The sequence below is a fragment of the Ambystoma mexicanum genome, chromosome 1p (assembly GCF_040938575.1).
Source record: "Ambystoma mexicanum isolate Mex_15411 chromosome 1p, UKY_AmexF1_1, whole genome shotgun sequence".
Lineage (NCBI taxonomy): Eukaryota > Metazoa > Chordata > Amphibia > Caudata > Ambystomatidae > Ambystoma > Ambystoma mexicanum.
This window is the reverse complement of record NC_090921.1, coordinates 1,474,556,173-1,474,570,887: the sequence shown is the minus strand read 5'-3', so window position 1 is coordinate 1,474,570,887 and position 14,715 is coordinate 1,474,556,173. Positions and strand designations below refer to the sequence as shown.

The 14,715-nt window shown below is 42.7% G+C and overlaps 7 non-coding genes across 7 annotated transcripts; all 7 read right to left on the bottom strand.

Moving 5' to 3' along the window:
- Positions 1-2,726: 2,726 nt before the first annotated feature.
- On the bottom strand, positions 2,727-2,800 carry TRNAI-AAU (transfer RNA isoleucine (anticodon AAU)). The gene has a single exon. It is a non-coding gene; the product is annotated as a tRNA-Ile (tRNA).
- Positions 2,801-3,803: 1,003 nt separating this feature from the next.
- On the bottom strand, positions 3,804-3,877 carry TRNAI-AAU (transfer RNA isoleucine (anticodon AAU)). The gene has a single exon. It is a non-coding gene; the product is annotated as a tRNA-Ile (tRNA).
- Positions 3,878-4,603: 726 nt separating this feature from the next.
- Positions 4,604-4,677, bottom strand: TRNAI-AAU (transfer RNA isoleucine (anticodon AAU)). The gene has a single exon. It is a non-coding gene; the product is annotated as a tRNA-Ile (tRNA).
- A 2,578-nt stretch (positions 4,678-7,255) lies between these two features.
- TRNAI-AAU (transfer RNA isoleucine (anticodon AAU)) lies at positions 7,256-7,329 on the bottom strand. The gene has a single exon. It is a non-coding gene; the product is annotated as a tRNA-Ile (tRNA).
- A 725-nt stretch (positions 7,330-8,054) lies between these two features.
- Positions 8,055-8,128, bottom strand: TRNAI-AAU (transfer RNA isoleucine (anticodon AAU)). Its single transcript has one exon. It is a non-coding gene; the product is annotated as a tRNA-Ile (tRNA).
- A 3,328-nt stretch (positions 8,129-11,456) lies between these two features.
- TRNAI-AAU (transfer RNA isoleucine (anticodon AAU)) lies at positions 11,457-11,530 on the bottom strand. Its single transcript has one exon. It is a non-coding gene; the product is annotated as a tRNA-Ile (tRNA).
- Positions 11,531-12,203: 673 nt separating this feature from the next.
- Positions 12,204-12,277, bottom strand: TRNAI-AAU (transfer RNA isoleucine (anticodon AAU)). Its single transcript has one exon. It is a non-coding gene; the product is annotated as a tRNA-Ile (tRNA).
- Positions 12,278-14,715: the final 2,438 nt, after the last annotated feature.

Genomic DNA, 14,715 nt, shown 5'->3' with positions numbered 1-14,715 from the left:
GTTGCAGGGGGATTATTTCTTCCCTTGGAAAAAAAATACCTAACTCATTCACACATAAAACCCTTATCCTCACAACAACCTAAAGAAAAACTACATGTGATCTGAAGGAAATTCACGAATATGACAATTATCTTCAAACTGACTTGTAGCCTGCATCACATTTAAGTAGAACTGGGACAAAGAAGGTTAAATGCATCTCATTGGTCATTTCCCACAGCAGTACTGACCTGTGACCATTTATGGACTGCTGCTTCCAACAAAACAGCAAACTTGTCATAGTAAATCTAAAGCTGTGGGTGGGAATTCTGCATCAAACTCATGCTTCTGCAGAAATATTTCCCAAATTGACAAAGTGGCCAATACTGGGATCAAATTTGCTAACTTGGCGTGATTAGCACCATGCTCAGTCAGAAAAAGTATGCCTTCTGACTGGAGCATAGGAGGGAGGCCAGTTGCAGGGGGGAGTTTTCTTCCCTTGAAAGAAAATGCCTAACTCATTCACACATGAAACCCTTATCCTCACAACAACCTAAAGAAAAACTACATGTGATCTGAAGGAAATTCACGAATATGACAATTATCTTCAAACTGACTTGTAGCCTGTATCACATTTAAGTAGAACTGGGACAAAGAAGGTTAAATGCATCTCATTGGTCATTTCCCACAGCAGTACTGACCTGTGACCATTTATGGACTGCTGCTTCCAACAAAACAGCAAACTAGTCATAGTAAATCTAAAGCTGTGGGTGGGAATTCTGCATCAATCTCATGCTTCTGCAGAAATATTTCCCAAATTGACAAAGTGGCCAATACTGGGATCAAATTCGCTGACTTGGCGTGATTAGCACCATGCTCAGTCAGAAAAAGTATGCCTTCTGACTGGAGCATAGGAGGGAGGCCAGTTGCTGGGGGTAGTTTTCTTCCCTTGAAAGAAAATGCCTAACTCATTCACAAATACAACCCTTATCCTCACAACAACATTGGTTATGTCCCGCAGCAGTACTGACCCGTGACCATGTATGCACAGCTGCTACCAACAAAACAGCAATCTTGTGTTAGTAACTCTAAAGCTGTGAGTGCCAATTCTGCATCAATCTCATGCTTCTGCAGAAATATTTCCCAAAATGACAAGGAGGCCAATACGGGGATCGAACCCGTGACCTTGCCATTATTAGCACCACGCTCTAACCAAATGAGCTAAACAGCCAGCTGAGAGTTTTGTTTCTGACTCAAGCATAAGCAGGAGGCCAGTTGTAGGGGGATGTTTTCTTCCCTTGGAAAAAAAATGCCTAACTCATTCACACAGACAACCCTTATCCTCACAACAACCTAAAGAAAAACTCCATGTGATCTGAAGGAAATTCATGAATATTACAATTATCTTCAAACTGACTTGTGGCCTGCATCACATTTAAGTAGTACTGCGACAAAGAAGGCTATATGCATCTCATTGGTCATTTCCCACAGCAGTACTGACCTGTGACCATTTATGGACTGCTGCTTCCAACAAAACAGCAAACTTGTCATAGTAAATCTAAAGCTGTGGGTGGGAATTCTGCATCAATCTAATGCTTCTGCAGACATTTTTCCCAAATTGACAAAGTGGCCAATACTGGGATCAAATTCGCTAACTTGGCGTGATTAGCACCATGCTCAGTCAGAAAAAGTATGCTTCTGACTGGAGCATAGGAGGGAGGTCAGTTGCAGGGGGGAGGTTTCTTTCCTTGAAAGAAAATGCCTAACTCATTCACAAATACAACCCTTATCCTCACAACAACATTGGTTATGTCCGCAGCAGTACTGACCCGTGACTATGTATGCACAGCTGCTTCCAACAAAACAGCAATCTTGTGTTAGTAACTCTAAAGCTGTGAGTGCCAATTCTGCATCAATCTCATCCTTCTGCAGAAATATTTCCCAAAATGACAAAGTGGCCAATACGGGGATCGAACCCGTGACCTTGGCGTTATTAGCACAACTAACCAACTGAGCTAACCGGCCAGCTGAGAGGCATATTTCTGACTGGACCATAAGAGGGAGGCCAGTTGCAGGGGGATTTTTTCTTCCCTTGGAAAAAAAATGCCTAACTCATTCACACATAAAACCCTTATCCTCACAACAACCTAAAGAAAAACTACATGTGATCTGAAGGAAATTCATGAATATGACAATTATCTTCAAACTGACTTGTAGCCTGCATCACATTTAAGTAGAACTGGGACAAAGAAGGTTAAATGCATCTCATTGGTCATTTCCCACAGCAGTACTGACCTGTGACCATTTATGGACTGCTGCTTCCAACAAAACAGCAAACTAGTCATAGTAAATCTCAAGCTGTGGGTGGGAATTCTGCATCAATCTCATGCTTCTGCAGAAATATTTCCCAAATTGACAAAGTGGCCAATACTGGGATCAAATTCGCTAACTTGGCTTTATTAGCACCATGCTCAGTCAGAAAAAGTATGCCTTCTGACTGGAGCATAGGAGGGAGGCCAGTTGCAGGGGGGAGTTTTCTTCCTTTGAAAGAAAATGCCTAACTCATTCACAAATACAACCCTTATCCTCACAACAACATTGGTTATGTCCGCAGCAGTACTGACCCGTGACTATGTATGCACAGCTGCTTCCAACAAAACAGCAATCTTGTGTTAGTAACTCTAAAGCTGTGAGTGCCAATTCTGCATCAATCTCATCCTTCTGCAGAAATATTTCCCAAAATGACAAAGTGGCCAATACGGGGATAGAACCCGTGACCTTGGCGTTATTAGCACCACGCTCTAACCAACTGAGCTAACCAGCCAGCTGAGAGTCTTTTTCCCTTGGAAAAAATGCCTAACTCATTCACACATAAAACCCTTATCCTCACAACAACCTAAAGAAAAACTACATGTGATCTGAAGGAAATTCATGAATATGACAATTATCTTCAAACTGACTTGTAGCCTGCATCACATTTAAGTAGAACTGGGACAAAGAAGGTTAAATGCATCTCATTGGTCATTTCCCACAGCAGTACTGACCTGTGACCATTTATGGACTGCTGCTTCCAACAAAACAGCAAACTTCTCATAGTAAATCTAAAGCTGTGGGTGGGAATTCTGCATCAAACTCATGCTTCTGCAGAAATATTTCCCAAATTGACAAAGTGGCCAATACTGGGATCAAATTCGCTAACTTGGCGTGATTAGCACCATGCTCAGTCAGAAAAAGTATGCCTTCTGACTGGAGCATAGGAGGGAGGCCAGTTGCAGGGGGGAGTTTTCTTCCCTTGAAAGAAAATGCCTAACTCATTCACAAATACAACCCTTATCCTCACAACAACATTGGTTATGTCCGCAGTAGTACTGACCCGTGACTATGTATGCACAGCTGCTTCCAACAAAACAGCAATCTTGTGTTAGTAACTCTAAAGCTGTGAGTGCCAATTCTGCATCAATCTCATCCTTCTGCAGAAATATTTCCCAAATTGACAAAGTGGCCAATACTGGGATCAAATTCGCTAACTTGGCGTGATTAGCACCATGCTCAGTCAGAAAAAGTATGCTTCTGACTGGAGCATAGGAGGGAGGTCAGTTGCAGGGGGGAGTTTTCTTTCCTTGAAAGAAAATGCCTAACTCATTCACAAATACAACCCTTATCCTCACAACAACATTGGTTATGTCCGCAGCAGTACTGACCCGTGACTATGTATGCACAGCTGCTTCCAACAAAACAGCAATCTTGTGTTAGTAACTCTAAAGCTGTGAGTGCCAATTCTGCATCAATCTCATCCTTCTGCAGAAATATTTCCCAAAATGACAAAGTGGCCAATACGGGGATCGAACCCGTGACCTTGGCGTTATTAGCACAACGCTCTAACCAACTGAGCTAACCGGCCAGCTGAGAGGCATATTTCTGACTGGACCATAAGAGGGAGGCCAGTTGCAGGGGGATTTTTTCTTCCCTTGGAAAAAAAAATGCCTAACTCATTCACACATAAAACCCTTATCCTCACAACAACCTAAAGAAAAACTACATGTGATCTGAAGGAAATTCATGAATTTGACAATTATCTTCAAACTGACTTGTAGCCTGCATCACATTTAAGTAGAACTGGGACAAAGAAGGTTAAATGCATCTCATTGGTCATTTCCAACAGCAGTACTGACCTGTGACCATTTATGGACTGCTGCTTCCAACAAAACAGCAAACTAGTCATAGTAAATCTAAAGCTGTGGGTGGGAATTCTGCATCAATCTCATGCTTCTGCAGAAATATTTCCCAAATTGACAAAGTGGCCAATACTGGGATCAAATTCGCTAACTTGGCTTTATTAGCACCATGCTCAGTCAGAAAAAGTATGCCTTCTGACTGGAGCATAGGAGGGAGGCCAGTTGCAGGGGGGAGTTTTCTTCCTTTGAAAGAAAATGCCTAACTCATTCACAAATACAACCCTTATCCTCACAACAACATTGGTTATGTCCGCAGCAGTACTGACCCGTGACTATGTATGCACAGCTGCTTCCAACAAAACAGCAATCTTGTGTTAGTAACTCTAAAGCTGTGAGTGCCAATTCTGCATCAATCTCATCCTTCTGCAGAAATATTTCCCAAAATGACAAAGTGGCCAATACGGGGATCGAACCCGTGACCTTGGCGTTATTAGCACCACGCTCTAACCAACTGAGCTAACCAGCCATCTGAGAGTCTTTTTCCCTTGGAAAAAAATGCCTAACTCATTCACACATAAAACCTTTATCCTCACAACAACCTAAAGAAAAACTACATGTGATCTGAAGGAAATTCATGAATATGACAATTATCTTCAAACTGACTTGTAGCCTGCATCACATTTAAGTAGAACTGGGACAAAGAAGGTTAAATGCATCTCATTGGTCATTTCCCACAGCAGTACTGACCTGTGACCATTTATGGACTGCTGCTTCCAACAAAACAGCAAACTTGTCATAGTAAATCTAAAGCTGTGGGTGGGAATTCTGCATCAAACTCATGCTTCTGCAGAAATATTTCCCAAATTGACAAAGTGGCCAATACTGGGATCAAATTCGCTAACTTGGCGTGATTAGCACCATGCTCAGTCAGAAAAAGTATGCCTTCTGACTGGAGCATAGGAGGGAGGCCAGTTGCAGGGGGGAGTTTTCTTCCCTTGAAAGAAAATGCCTAACTCATTCACAAATACAACCCTTATCCTCACAACAACATTGGTTATGTCCGCAGTAGTACTGACCCGTGACTATGTATGCACAGCTGCTTCCAACAAAACAGCAATCTTGTGTTAGTAACTCTAAAGCTGTGAGTGCCAATTCTGCATCAATCTCATCCTTCTGCAGAAATATTTCCCAAATTGACAAAGTGGCCAATACTGGGATCAAATTCGCTAACTTGGCGTGATTAGCACCATGCTCAGTCAGAAAAAGTATGCCTTCTGACTGGAGCATAGGAGGGAGGCCAGTTGCAGGGGGGAGTTTTCTTCCCTTGAAAGAAAATGCCTAACTCATTCACAAATACAACCCTTATCCTCACAACAACATTGGTTATGTCCGCAGCAGTACTGACCCGTGACTATGTATGCACAGCTGCTTCCAACAAAACAGCAATCTTGTGTTAGAAACTCTAAAGCTGTGAGTGCCAATTCTGCATCAATCTCATCCTTCTGCAGAAATATTTCCCAAAATGACAAAGTGGCCAATACGTTATTAGCACAACGCTCTAACCAACTGAGCTAACCGACCAGCTGAGAGGCATATTTCTGACTGGACCATAAGAGGGAGGCCAGGTACAGGGGGATTTTTTCTTCCCTTGGAAAAAAAATGCCTAACTCATTCACACATAAAACCCTTATCCTCACAACAACCTAAAGAAAAACTACATGTGATCTGAAGGAAATTCATGAATATGACAATTATCTTCAAACTGACTTGTAGCCTGCATCACATTTAAGTAGAACTGGGACAAAGAAGGTTAAATGCATCTCATTGGTCATTTCCCACAGCAGTACTGACCTGTGACCATTTATGGACTGCTGCTTCCAACAAAACAGGAAACTAGTCATAGTAAATCTAAAGCTGTGGGTGGGAATTCTGCATCAATCTCATGCTTCTGCAGAAATATTTCCCAAATTGACAAAGTGGCCAATACTGGGATCAAATTCGCTAACTTGGCGTGATTAGCACCATGCTCAGTCAGAAAAAGTATGCCTTCTGACTGGAGCATAGGAGGGAGGCCAGTTGCAGGGGGGAGTTTTCTTCCCTTGAAAGAAAATGCCTAACTCATTCACAAATACAACCCTTATCGTCACAACAACATTGGTTATGTCCGCAGCAGTACTGACCCGTGACTATGTATGCACAGCTGCTTCCAACAAAACAGCAATCTTGTGTTAGTAACTCTAAAGCTGTGAGTGCCAATTCTGCATCAATCTCATGCTTCTGCAGAAATATTTCCCAAAATGACAAGGAGGCCAATACGGGGATCGAACCCGTGACCTTGCCATTATTAGCACCACGCTCTAACCAAATGAGGTAAACAGCCAGCTGAGAGTTTCGTTTCTGACTCAAGCATAAGCATGAGGCCAGTTGTAGGGGGATGTTTTCTTCCCTCGGAAAAAAAATGCCTAACTCATTCACACAGACAACCCTTATCCTCACAACAACCTAAAGAAAAACTCCATGTGATCTGAAGGAAATTCATGAATATTACAATTATCTTCAAACTGACTTGTGGCCTGCATCACATTTAAGTAGTACTGCGACAAAGAAGGCTATAAGCATCTCATTGGTCATTTCCCACAGAAGTACTGACCTGTGACCATTTATGGACTGCTGCTTCCAACAAAACAGCAAACTTGTCATAGTAAATCTAAAGCTGTGGGTGGGAATTCTGCATCAATCTAATGCTTCTGCAGACATTTTTCCCAAATTGACAAAGTGGCCAATACTGGGATCAAATTCGCTAACTTGGCGTGATTAGCACCATGCTCAGTCAGAAAAAGTATGCTTCTGACTGGAGCATAGGAGGGAGGTCAGTTGCAGGGGGGAGTTTTCTTTCCTTGAAAGAAAATGCCTAACTCATTCACAAATACAACCCTTATCCTCACAACAACATTGGTTATGTCCGCAGCAGAAATGACCCGTGACTATGTATGCACAGCTGCTTCCAACAAAACAGCAATCTTGTGTTAGTAACTCTAAAGCTGTGAGTGCCAATTCTGCATCAATCTCATCCTTCTGCAGAAATATTTCCCAAAATGACAAAGTGGCCAATACGGGGATCGAACCCGTGACCTTGGCGTTATTAGCACAACGCTCTAACCAACTGAGCTAACCGACCAGCTGAGAGGCATATTTCTGACTGGACCATAAGAGGGAGGCCAGGTACAGGGGGATTTTTTCTTCCCTTGGAAAAAAAATGCCTAACTCATTCACACATAAAACCCTTATCCTCACAACAACCTAAAGAAAAACTACATGTGATCTGAAGGAAATTCATGAATATGACAATTATCTTCAAACTGACTTGTAGCCTGCATCACATTTAAGTAGAACTGGGACAAAGAAGGTTAAATGCATCTCATTGGTCATTTCCCACAGCAGTACTGACCTGTGACCATTTATGGACTGCTGCTTCCAACAAAACAGCAAACTAGTCATAGTAAATCTAAAGCTGTGGGTGGGAATTCTGCATCAATCTCATGCTTCTGCAGAAATATTTCCCAAATTGACAAAGTGGCCAATACTGGGATCAAATTCGCTAACTTGGCTTTATTAGCACCATGCTCAGTCAGAAAAAGTATGCCTTCTGACTGGAGCATAGGAGGGAGGCCAGTTGCAGGGGGGAGTTTTCTTCCTTTGAAAGAAAATGCCTAACTCATTCACAAATACAACCCTTATCCTCACAACAACATTGGTTATGTCCGCAGCAGTACTGACCCGTGACTATGTATGCACAGCTGCTTCCAACAAAACAGCAATCTTGTTTTAGTAACTCTAAAGCTGTGAGTGCCAATTCTGCATCAATCTCATCCTTCTGCAGAAATATTTCCCAAAATGACAAAGTGGCCAATACGGGGATCGAACCCGTGACCTTGGCGTTATTAGCACCACGCTCTAACCAACTGAGCTAACCAGCCATCTGAGAGTCTTTTTCCCTTGGAAAAAAATGCCTAACTCATTCACACATAAAACCCTTATCCTCACAACAACCTAAAGAAAAACTACATGTGATCTGAAGGAAATTCATGAATATGACAATTATCTTCAAACTGACTTGTAGCCTGCATCACATTTAAGTAGAACTGGGACAAAGAAGGTTAAATGCATCTCATTGGTCATTTCCCACAGCAGTACTGACCTGTGACCATTTATGGACTGCTGCTTCCAACAAAACAGCAAACTTGTCATAGTAAATCTAAAGCTGTGGGTGGGAATTCTGCATCAAACTCATGCTTCTGCAGAAATATTTCCCAAATTGACAAAGTGGCCAATACTGGGATCAAATTCGCTAACTTGGCGTGATTAGCACCATGCTCAGTCAGAAAAAGTATGCCTTCTGACTGGAGCATAGGAGGGAGGCCAGTTGCAGGGGGGAGTTTTCTTCCCTTGAAAGAAAATGCCTAACTCATTCACAAATACAACCCTTATCCTCACAACAACATTGGTTATGTCCGCAGTAGTACTGACCCGTGACTATGTATGCACAGCTGCTTCCAACAAAACAGCAATCTTGTGTTAGTAACTCTAAAGCTGTGAGTGCCAATTCTGCATCAATCTCATCCTTCTGCAGAAATATTTCCCAAATTGACAAAGTGGCCAATACTGGGATCAAATTCGCTAACTTGGCGTGATTAGCACCATGCTCAGTCAGAAAAAGTATGCCTTCTGACTGGAGCATAGGAGGGAGGCCAGTTGCAGGGGGGAGTTTTCTGCCCTTGAAAGAAAATGCCTAACTCATTTACAAATACAACCCTTATCCTCACAACAACATTGGTTATGTCCCGCAGCAGTACTGACCCGTGACCATGTATGCACAGCTGCTTCCAACAAAACAGCAATCTTGTGTTAGTAACTCTAAAGCTGAGAGTGCCAATTCTGCATCAATCTCATGCTTCTGCAGAAATATTTCCCAAAATGACAAAGTGGCCAATACAGGGATCGAACCGGTGACCTTGGCGTTATTAGCACCACGCTCTAACCTGCCAGCTGAGAGTCCTGTTTCTGACTGGAGCATAAGAGGGAGGCCAGTTGCAGGGGGATTTTTTCTTCCCTTGGAAAAAAAATGCCGAACTCATTCACACATAAAACCCTTATCCTCACAACAACCTAAAGAAAAACTACATGTGATCTGAAGGAAATTCATGAATATGACAATTATCTTCAAACTGACTTGTAGCCTGCATCACATTTAAGTAGAACTGGGACAAAGAAGGTTAAATGCATCTCATTGGTCATTTCCCACAGCGGTACTGACCTGTGACCATTTATGGACTGCTGCTTCCAACAAGACAGCAAACTAGTCATAGTAAATCTAAAGCTGTGGGTGGGAATTCTGCATCAATCTCATGCTTCTGCAGAAATATTTCCCAAATTGACAAAGTGGCCAATACTGGGATCAAATTCGCTAACTTGGCGTGAGTAGCACCATGCTCAGTCAGAAAAAGTATGCCTTCTGACTGGGGCATAGGAGGGAGGCCAGTTGCAGGGGGGAGTTTTCTTCCCTTGAAAGAAAATGCCTAACTCATTCACAAATACAACCCTTATCCTCATAACAACATTGGTTATGTCCGCAGCAGTACTGACCCGTGACTATGTATGCACAACTGCTTCCAACAAAACAGCAATCTTGTGTTAGTAACTCTAAAGCTGTGAGTGCCAATTCTGCATCAATCTCATGCTTCTGCAGAAATATTTCCCAAAATGACAAAGTGGCCAATATGGGGATCGAACGGTGACCTTGGCGTTATTAGCAACACGCTCTAACCAACTGAGCTAACCGGCCAGCTGAGAGTCTTTTTCCCTTGGAAAAAAAATGCCTAACTCATTCACACATAAAACCCTTATCCTCACAACAACCTAAAGAAAAACTACATGTGATCTGAAGGAAATTCATGAATATGACAATTATCTTCAAACTGACTTGTAGCCTGCATCACATTTAAGTAGAACTGGGACAAAGAAGGTTAAATGCATCTCATTGGTCATTTCCCACAGCAGTACTGACCTGTGACCATTTATGGACTGCTGCTTCCAACAAAACAGCAAACTAGTCATAGTAAATCTAAAGCTGTGGGTGGGAATTCTGCATCAATCTCATGCTTCTGCAGAAATATTTCCCAAATTGACAAAGTGGCCAATACTGGGATCAAATTCGCTAACTTGGCGTGATTAGCACCATGCTCAGTCAGAAAAAGTATGCCTTCTGACTGGAGCATAGGAGGGAGGCCAGTTGCAGGGGGGAGTTTTCTTCCCTTGAAAGAAAATGCCTAACTCATTCACAAATACAACCCTTATCCTCACAACAACATTGGTTATGTCCGCAGCAGTACTGACCCGTGACTATGTATGCACAGCTGCTTCCAACAAAACAGCAATCTTGTGTTAGTAACTCTAAAGCTGTGAGTGCCAATTCTGCATCAATCTCATGCTTCTGCAGAAATATTTCCCAAAATGAGAAAGTGGCCAATACGAGGATCGAACCCGTGACCTTTGCGTTATTAGCACCACGCTCTAACCGGCCAGCTGAGAGTCCTGTTTCTGACTGGAGCCTAAGAGGGAGGCCAGTTGCAGGGGGATTTTTTCTTCCCTTGGAAAAAAAATGCCTAAGTCATTCACACATAAAACCCTTATCCTCACAACAACCTAAAGAAAAACTACATGTGATCTGAAGGAAATTCATGAATATGACAATTATCTTCAAACTGACTTGTAGCCTGCATCACATTTAAGTAGAACTGGGACAAAGAAGGTTAAATGCATCTCATTGGTCATTTCCCACAGCAGTACTGACCTGTGACCATTTATGGACTGCTGCTTCCAACAAAACAGCAAACTAGTCATAGTAAATCTAAAGTTGTGGGTGGGAATTCTGCATCAATCTCATGCTTCTGCAGAAATATTTCCCAAATTGACAAAGTGGCCAATACTGGGATCAAATTCGCTAACTTGGCGTGATTAGCACCATGCTCAGTCAGAAAAAGTATGCCTTCTGACTGGAGCATAGGAGGGAGGCCAGTTGCAGGGGGGAGTTTTCTTCCCTTGAAAGAAAATGCCTAACTCATTCACAAATACAACCCTTATCCTCACAACAACATTGGTTATGTCCGCAGCAGTACTGTCCCGTGACTATGTATGCACAACTGCTTCCAACAAAACAGCAATCTTGTGTTAGTAACTCTAAAGCTGTGAGTGCCAATTCTGCATCAATCTCAAGCTTCTGCAGAAATATTTCCCAAAATGAGAAAGTGGCCAATACGGGGATCGAACCTGTGACCTTGGCGTTATTAGCACCACGCTCTAACCAACTGAGCTAACCGGCCAGCTGAAAGTCTTTTCCCTTGGAAAAAAAATGCCTAACTCATTCACACATAAAACCCTTATCCTCACAACAACCTAAAGAAAAACTACATGTGATCTGAAGGAAATTCATGAATATGACAATTATCTTCAAACTGACTTGTAGCCTGCATCACATTTAAGTAGAACTGGGACAAAGAAGGTTAAATGCATCTCATTGGTCATTTCCCACAGCAGTACTGACCTGTGACCATTTATGGACTGCTGCTTCCAACAAAACAGCAAACTAGTCATAGTAAATCTAAAGCTGTGGGTGGGAATTCTGCATCAATCTCATGCTTCTGCAGAAATATTTCCCAAATTGACAAAGTGGCCAATACTGGGATCAAATTCGCTAACTTGGCGTGATTAGCACCATGCTCAGTCAGAAAAAGTATGCCTTCTGACTGGAGCATAGGAGGGAGGCCAGTTGCAGGGGGGAGTTTTCTTCCCTTGAAAGAAAATGCCTAACTCATTCACAAATACAACCCTTATCCTCACAACATTGGTTATGTCCGCAGCAGTACTGACCCGTGACTATGTATGCACAGCTGCTTCCAACAAAACAGCAATCCTGTGTTAGTAACTCTAAAGCTATGAGTGCCAATTCTGCATCAATCTCATCCTTCTGCAGAAATATTTCCCAAAATGACAAAGTGGCCAATACGGGGATCGAACCCGTGACCTTGGCGTTATTAGCACCACGCTCTAACCAACTGAGCTAACCGGCCAGCTGAGAGGCTATTTCTAACTGGAGCATAAGAGGGAGGCCAGTTGCAGGGGGATTTTTTCTTCCCTTGGAAAAAAAATGCCTAACCCATTCACACATAAAACCCTTATCCTCACAACAACCTAAAGAAAAACTACATGTGATCTGAAGGAAATTCACGAATATGACAATTATCTTCAAACTGACTTGTAGCCTGCATCACATTTAAGTAGAACTGGGACAAAGAAGGTTAAATGCATCTCATTGGTCATTTCCCACAGCAGTACTGACCTGTGACCATTTATGGACTGCTGCTTCCAACAAAACAGCAAACTTGTCATAGTAAATCTAAAGCTGTGGGTGGGAATTCTGCATCAATCTCATGCTTCTGCAGAAATATTTCCCAAATTGACAAAGTGGCCAATACTGGGATCAAATTCGCTAACTTGGCGTGATTAGCACCATGCTCAGTCAGAAAAAGTATGCCTTCTGACTGGAGCATAGGAGGGAGGCCAGTTGCAGGGGGGAGTTTTCTTCCCTTGAAAGAAAATGCCTAACTCATTCACAAATACAACCCTTATCCTCACAACAACATTGGTTATGTCCGCAGTAGTACTGACCCGTGACTATGTATGCACAGCTGCTTCCAACAAAACAGCAATCTTGTGTTAGTAACTCTAAAGCTGTGAGTGCCAATTCTGCATCAATCTCATCCTTCTGCAGAAATATTTCCCAAATTGACAAAGTGGCCAATACTGGGATCAAATTCGCTAACTTGGTGTGATTAGCACCATGCTCAGTCAGAAAAAGTAAGCCTTCTGACTGGAGCATAGGAGGGAGGCCAGTTGCAGGGGGATTTTTTCTTCCCTTGGAAAAAAAATGCCTAACTCATTCACACATAAAACCCTTATCCTCACAGCAACCTAAAGAAAAACTACATGTGATCTGAAGGAAATTCACGAATATGACAATTATCTTCAAACTGACTTGTAGCCTGCATCACATTTAAGTAGAACTGGGACAAAGAAGGTTAAATGCATCTCATTGGTCATTTCCCACAGCAGTACTGACCTGTGACCATTTATGGACTGCTGCTTCCAACAAAACAGGAAACTAGTCATAGTAAATCTAAAGCTGTGGGTCGGAATTCTGCATCAATCTCATGCTTCTGCAGAAATATTTCCCAAATTGACAAAGTGGCCAATACTGGGATCAAATTCGCTAACTTGGCGTGATTAACACCATGCTCAGTCAAAAAAAGTATGCCTTCTGACTGGAGTACAGGAGGGAGGCCAGTTGCAGGGGGGAGTTTTCTTCCCTTGAAAGAAAATGCCTAACTCATTCACAAATACAACCCTTATCCTCACAACAACATTGGTTATGTCCCGCAGCAGTACTGACCCGTGACCATGTATGCACAGCTGTTTCCAACAAAACAGCAATCTTGTGTTAGTAACTCTAAAGCTGAGAGTGCCAATTCTGCATCAATCTCATGCTTCTGCAGAAATATTTCCCAAAATGACAAAGTGGCCAATACAGGGATCGAACCGGTGACCTTGGCGTTATTAGCACCACGCTCTAACCTGCCAGCTGAGAGTCCTGTTTCTGACTGGAGCATAAGAGGGAGGCCAGTTGCAGGGGGATTTTTTCTTCCCTTGGAAAAAAAATGCCGAACTCATTCACACATAAAACCCTTATCCTCACAACAACCTAAAGAAAAACTACATGTGATCTGAAGGAAATTCATGAATATGACAATTATCTTCAAACTGACTTGTAGCCTGCATCACATTTAAGTAGAACTGGGACAAAGAAGGTTAAATGCATCTCATTGGTCATTTCCCACAGCGGTACTGACCTGTGACCATTTATGGACTGCTGCTTCCAACAAGACAGCAAACTAGTCATAGTAAATCTAAAGCTGTGGGTGGGAATTCTGCATCAATCTCATGCTTCTGCAGAAATATTTCCCAAATTGACAAAGTGGCCAATACTGGGATCAAATTCGCTGACTTGGCGTGATTAGCACCATGCTCAGTCAGAAAAAGTATGCCTTCTGACTGGAGCATAGGAGGGAGGCCAGTTGCAGGGGGTAGTTTTCTTCCCTTGAAAGAAAATGCCTAACTCATTCACAAATACAACCCTTATCCTCACAACAACATTGGTTATGTCCCGCAGCAGTACTGACCCGTGACCATGTATGCACAGCTATGATATGATATGATATGATATGGTATTTGTAACGCGCCTATACACAGGTGTTTCAAGGCGCGACGAGGCAGGGAGGGGAGGGACAAGGGGAGACAGACAACGATCCTACTAGGCCAGGTGTCATTCAGATCGCGCAAGTGCAGGGGTGGGGGAGGGGGAAAAGTGCAAGGGGAAGGGGAGGGGGGGAAGTGCAGTACAAGGTAAGTGGCATAAAGTAATAAATAAATAAATAGGGCCAGCTGGTGGCAA